This window comes from Arachis ipaensis, chromosome B7, assembly GCF_059453495.1.
Source record: "Arachis ipaensis isolate K30076 ecotype BB chromosome B7, ASM5945349v1, whole genome shotgun sequence".
In the NCBI taxonomy this organism is placed as follows: domain Eukaryota; kingdom Viridiplantae; phylum Streptophyta; class Magnoliopsida; order Fabales; family Fabaceae; genus Arachis; species Arachis ipaensis.
In genome coordinates this window covers 105,961,009-105,965,515 of record NC_142442.1, presented here as the reverse complement: position 1 = coordinate 105,965,515, position 4,507 = coordinate 105,961,009, and the positions used below count along the sequence as shown (strand labels likewise).

At 42.4% G+C, this 4,507-nt stretch overlaps 1 non-coding gene across 1 annotated transcript; it reads right to left on the bottom strand.

Annotated features, from left to right (window-relative positions):
- Positions 1-577: 577 nt before the first annotated feature.
- On the bottom strand, positions 578-685 carry LOC148553629 (small nucleolar RNA R71). Its single transcript, XR_015892868.1, has one exon. It is a non-coding gene; the product is annotated as a small nucleolar RNA R71 (small nucleolar RNA).
- Between the last annotated feature and the right edge of the window lie 3,822 nt (positions 686-4,507).

Sequence of the window (4,507 nt, the reverse complement as noted above, 5' to 3'; positions counted from 1 at the left end):
TGTGACATAGAGGATTCCATATTTTCTTTTTTGTTTTCTTCTTTTTCATATGAGCAGGAACAAGGATAAGAACATTCTTGTTGAAGCTGATCCTGAACCTGAAAGGACTCTGAAGAGGAAGCTAAGGGAAGCTAAAGCATAACTCTCTGGAGAAAATCTGACAAAAATTTTTGAAAAAGGAGACATGGCCGAAAATAACAACAATGCAAGGAAGATGCTTGGTGACTTTACTGCACCTATTTCCAATTTACATGGAAGAAGCATCTCAATTCCTGCCATTGGAGCAAACAACTTTGAGCTTAAACCTCAATTAGTTTCTCTGATGCAACAGAACTGCAAGTTTCATGGACTTCCATCCGAAGATCCTTTTCAGTTCTTAACTGAATTCTTGCAGATCTGTGATACTGTTAAGACCAATGGGGTTGATCCCGAGGTCTACAGGCTTATGCTTTTCCCATTTGCTGTAAGAGACAGAGCAAGAATATGGTTGGACTCTCAACCTAAAGACAGCCTGAACTCTTGGGATAAGCTGGTCACGGCTTTCTTAGCCAAGTTCTTTCCTCCTCAAAAGCTTAGTAAGCTTAGAGTGAATACTCAAACCTTCAGACAAAAGGAAGGTGAATCCCTCTATGAAGCTTGGGAGAGATACAAGGAACTGACCAAAAAGTGTCCTTCTGACATGCTTTCAGAATGGACCATCCTGGATATATTCTATGATGGTCTGTCTGAATTATCAAAGATGTCATTGGACCATTCTGCAGGTGGATCCATTCACCTAAAGAAAATGCCTGCAGAAGCTCAAGAACTTATTGACATGGTTGCAAATAACCAGTTCATGTACACTTCTGAAAGAAATCCTGTGAATAATGGGACGCCTATGAGGAAGGGAGTTCTTGAAATTGATACTCTGAATGCCATATTGGCTCAGAATAAAATATTAACTCAGCAAGTCAATATAATTTCTCAGAGTCTGAATGGATTGAAGGAATCATCCAACAGTACTAAAGAGGCATCTTCTGAAGAAGAAGCTTATGATCCTGAGAACCCTGCAATAGCAGAGGTGAATTACATGGGTGAACCCTATGGAAACACCTATCTCTCGTGGAGAAATCATCCAAATTTCTCATGGAAGGATCAACAAAAGCCTCAACAAGGATTTAACAATGGTGGAAGAAACAGGTTTAGCAATAGCAAGCCTTTTCCATCATCCACTCAGCAAAAGACAGAGAGTTCTGAGCAGAATCCATCTAGCTTAGCAAATATAGTCTTTGATCTATCTAAGGCCACTTTAAGTTTCATGAATGAAACAAGGTCCTCCATTAGAAATTTGGAGGCACAAGTGGGCCAGCTGAGTAAAAGAGTCACTGAAACTCCTCCTAGTACTCTCCCAAGCAATACAGAAGAAAATCCAAAGAGAGAGTGCAAGGCCATTGATTTAACCATCATGGCCGAACCTACAAGGGAGGAGGGGGACGTGAATCCCAGTGAGGAAGACCTCCTGGGACGTCCAGTGATCAACAAGGAGTTTCCCTCTGAGGAACCAAAGGAATCTGAGGCTCCTCTAGAGACCATAGAGATTCCATTGAACCTCTTTATGCCATTCATGAGCTCTGATGAGTATTCTTCTTCTGAAGAGAATGAAGATGTCACTAAAGAGCAAGCTGCCAAGTACCTTGGTGCAATCATGAAGCTGAATGCCAAATTATTTGGTAATGAGACTTGGGAAGATGAACCTCCCTTGCTCATCAATGAACTGAGTGATCTGGATCAACTGACATTGCCTCAGAAGAAACAGGATCCTGGAAAGTTCTTAATACCTTGTACCATAGGCACCATAACCTTTGAGAAGGCTCTATGTGACCTTGGGTCAGGGATAAACCTCATGCCACTCTCTGTAATGGAGAAACTGGGAATTTTTGAGGTACAGGCTGCCAAATTCTCATTAGAAATGGAAGACAAATCCATGAAACAGGCTTATGGACTAGTAGAGGATGTGCTAGTAAGGTTGAAGGCCTTTACATCCCTGCTGACTTCATAATCCTAGACACTGGGAAGGATGAGGATGAATCCATCATCCTTGAAAGACCCTTCCTAGCTACAGCAAAAGCTGTGATTGATGTGGACAGAGGAGAATTGATCCTTCAACTGAATGAGGACAACCTTATGTTTAAAACTCAATGATCTCCTTCTGTAACCATGGAGAGGAAGCATGAAAAGCTTCTCTCACTGCAGAGTCAACCAAAGCCCCCACAGTCAAACTCTAAGTTTGGTGTTGGGAGGCCACAACCAAACTCTAAGTTTAGTGTTGAACTCCTATATCCAAACTCTAAGTTTGGTGTTGGAAATCTCAACAATGCTCTGAACATCTGTGAGGCTCCATGAGAGCTCACTGTCAAGCTATTGACATTAAAGAAGCGCTTGTTGGGAGGCAACCCAATGTTATTTAATCAATTTTATTTTATTTTCTCTTTATTATTTTGTGTTTTATTAGGTTGATGATCATGTGGAGTCACAAAAACTACTAAAAAATCAAAAATAGAATGAAAAATAGCATTGAAAATAGCACACCCTGGAGGAAGAGCTTACTGGCATTTAAACGCCAGTAAGGAGCATCTGGCTGGCATTTAACGCCAGAACAGAGCATGAAACTGGCATTAAACGCCAGAAATAAGTAGCAGTCTGGCGTTTAAATGCCAGGATTGCACCCAGAGGAAAGCTGGCGTTAAATGCCAAAAACAAGCTCCATTTGGGCATTTAACGCCAGAAACAAGCATAGAGCTGGCGTTTAACGCCAGAAACAAGCGTGGAAGTGGCGTTAAACGCCAGAATTGCACAATAAGGGCGTTTTACATGCCTAATTGAGGCAGGGATGTTAAGTCCTTGGCCCCACTTGATCTGTGGGCCCCACAGGATCCCCTCAGGATCTATGGACCCCACAGGATCCCCACCTAACCCTATTCTCTCCTCTTCACACCTTTACATAACTCTCTTCCCCAAATGCCCTTCACCAATCACTTCAATCACTCACATCCATCTTCTCTTGCCCATAAACCCCACCTACCTTCAAATTCAAAATATTTTCCCTCCCAAACCCAACCCTAAATGGCCGAACCCTAAACCTCTCCCCAATTCTATATAAACCCCTCATTCCTTCTTCTATTTCACACAACACAACCCTCTCTTCTTACATTTGGCCGAAACCTACTCTCTCTCCCTCTCCTCCATTTCTCTTCTTCTTCTACTTCTTTCTTTCTTCTTTTGCTCGGGGACGAGCAAACATTTTAAGTTTGGTGTGTAAAAGCATAGCTTTTTGTTTTTCCATAACCATTTATGGCACCTAAGACCAGAGAAACCTCTAGAAAGAGGAAAGGAAAGGTAATTGCTTCCATCTCTGAGTCATGGGAGATGGAGAGATTCATCTCAAAGGTCCATCAAGACCACTTCTATGAAGTTGTGGCCAAGAAGAAAGTAATCCCTGAGGTTCCTTTCAAGCTCAAAAGGAATGAGTATCCGGAGATCCGACTTGAGATTCAAAGAAGAGGTTGGGAAGTTCTCACCAACCCCATTCAACAAGTTGGGATCCTAATGGTTCAAGAGTTCTATGCAAACGCATGGATCACAAGGAACCATGATCAAAGTGTGAACCCAAATCCAAAGTATTGGCTTACTATGGTTCGGGGAAAATACTTAGATTTCAGTCCAGAAAATGTAAGGCTGACGTTCAACCTGCCAATGATGGAAGAAAACGCATGCCCCTACACAAGAAGGGTCAAATTTGATCAAAGGTTGGACCAAGTCCTCATAGACATATGGGAGGAAGGAGCTCAATGAAAAATTGACTCAAAAGGCAAGCCGATTCAATTAAGAAGGCATGACCTCAAACCAGTGGCTAGGGGATGGCTAGAGTTTATTCAACGCTCAATCATTTCTACTAGTAACCGGTCTGAAGTTACTATAGACCGGGCCATCATGATCCATAGTATCATGATTGGAGAAGAGGTGGAAGTTCATGAGATTATACCTCAAGAACTCTACAAGGTGGCTGACAAGTCCTCCACTTGGGCAAGGTTAGCCTTTCCTCACCTCATTTGCCACCTCTGCAATTCGGCTGGAATTGACATAGAGGGAGACATCCTCATTGAAGAGGACAAGCCCATCACTAAGAAAAGGATGGAGCAAATAAGAGATCATGGACCTCAACATGAACATGAAGAAATTCCTCACCATGAAATCCCTGAGATGCCTCAGGGGATGCACTTTCCTCCACAGAATTATTGGGAGCAAATCAACACTTTCCTAGTAGAATTAAGTTCTAACATGGGACAACTAAGGGTAGAGCACCAAGAGCACTCCATCATCCTCCATGAAATTAGAGAAGATCAAAGAACTATGAGGGAGGAGCAAGAAAGACAAGGAAGAGACATAGAGGAGCTCAAGAGCACCATTGGTTCTTCAAGAAGAGGAAGATGCCACCCTCACTAAGGTTGACTCATTCCTTAATCTCCTT